At 25.1% G+C, this 2,262-nt stretch overlaps 1 pseudogene; it reads left to right on the forward strand.

The window, feature by feature from the left end:
* Positions 1-805, forward strand: part of LOC107643575 — a 7,352-nt pseudogene extending 6,547 nt beyond the window's left edge.

Genomic DNA, 2,262 nt, shown 5'->3' on the forward strand with positions numbered 1-2,262 from the left:
TTTAATATTAATCTAAATTTTACATTAAAATATATGAAACAATGTGTATTCTTATTTTAGATTTATTTGTCGAATTTTTGAAAAAGAGTTAAGTGTTTAATTATTATTTAAGATTTTATTTGCATTGCCATATCATATTTGAACTCTAGTAATTTTATGCCCCACAATTATTTTTCATTGGGATAAAAATGGAACATTAAATGTCTCAAGTTATTAGTGGAACATTTTAGATAAACCTAATACATCATAGAAGATAATTGTAACCAAAATAGTAGAGACAACACAATTACACAACTTAATGAAGTAACTAATTAATATACGTATTTGAATCAGTATCTTATCAGTTATACACGTATAAATCATTTTAACTGAAGATGCATTATTATATGTTGATGATGATACAGGCACTTCCACTTGTTAGTACCTTTTGGGGTGTAGTTTTGTTCGGAGAGTATCGAAAATCATCAAGAAGAACATATGCATTGCTTTGCAGCATGTTACTTATGTTTATTGTAGCTGTTGGTGTACTAATGGCATCATCTGGCCATCGAAAATGACAATCCAACTAAGGAGAAAGATGTTTATAATAATGATTGAAACATTGAAATGATTGTTTGGTGGTTATTAAATATGGCGCCAAGGTTAAAGATGTAAATTACAGTGTCAAAGCATCGTTGTTTTATATTTAAGAGTAAAGTATCGTTTTTGTCCCAAACGTTTGGGGTAAGTCTTATTTGCGTCCCTAACGTTTAAATCGTCCTATTTGTATCCTTAACATTTATAAAAGTGATTCAATGTTATCCTACTATCAATTATACTAACAAATCAGATTATATTTTTCAATTATTCTCACTTGAATGTATTCATTCTTAATTATGTCTCACTTGGATGTGTTCAATTTTAATATTATACCCACTATTTGTGTTTAGATTCAATTATGTCCCTAGAAAAGTAAATTATGTAAATGTTATAGGAATTAGTTTCAACATTTGATAAGCTATTTTTCGGAGTAGATCATCGATTCTATCCCAGACATTTGTATTCTAACTTAAAAAGAGATTTTTAAAACTCAAACTAAAGCGTTCACGATGTGTAATTGATGGCAGGATAACATTGAATCACTCTTACAAACGTTAGGGATACAAACAGGATGATTTAAACGTTAGGAACACAAATAGAATTTACCCCAAACGTTGGGAAAAAAAACAATACTTTACTCTATATTTAATTTTCAAATTTCAATTATATAGTAGAAGACTATCAAGTGCACAAGGAGAAGTATAAGTTGAATTGTGTTAATGAAAGATCATATATACGGCTTTTTTTTTAAATAAATAAAAAAAATTATATTTATCACTTTATACCAAAATACAAATATTTACTATTTTAGGTAGTATTTTCCAATTTTTTATGTACTCAATTTTGCTGGCAATGCCTGCGAAATAGAAAAAGAAGATTTAAGGTTACAATTTTACAGGCAAGCAAAATTAGTCTAACAGAAAATAAATTATTGACATTTTTTATTTTTAAATTAATAACAATTAACTTTAAGATACAAATGCTAATAAAAAAATAATTTTTATTCGAATTTAAATAAATTATCAAAAGAAACAAGAATAAAAATTCAAATCTTTTGCTTTAGTTGAAATTTCAAAAAAAAAATTGCGTTTTTAAACTTATGAATTAGAATACAATGATAAATATTTTCAAAAATTTATAAAAAATCATCCTTTGACTCGTTGATATCTAAAAAATTATTATTAAGAACATTAGAATTATTAAAAACTTAATTAAATTTTTTCAAAGTCAGAATTAACATATAATTATATAACATAAAAAAATCAACTATTTTATACTTTATACAATATGTAATTTAAAAAATAATTAAAATATTGTATCAATCAAATTAACATTTAATTTATGAAGTTAAGTATAGACACCATAAAAAATTACTGAAATAGCGACCGATTTATTAACAAGGCCACCAAATAGTCACCAAAGAGTACCAGTATTTCGGTCTCTGCATTTCTTTTTTTTCTTCCTCTCCCCCACATGGGATCATGAAATTTCACTCACTATATCGTATTCATATATCATCACATCAAATACAACCATCACTCTATGTATAAACTTTAATCTCCCTAAATTTACTAACTTTAAGAATTAAAAAAAAATTTAAATTAACTTAATATTAGTTTGATGAAAATACTTAAAATATTTGACAAAATTACTGAAAATAATTTACCCAATTTCTTTCAATTT

This window comes from Arachis ipaensis, chromosome B05 (assembly GCF_000816755.2).
Source record: "Arachis ipaensis cultivar K30076 chromosome B05, Araip1.1, whole genome shotgun sequence".
Lineage (NCBI taxonomy): Eukaryota > Viridiplantae > Streptophyta > Magnoliopsida > Fabales > Fabaceae > Arachis > Arachis ipaensis.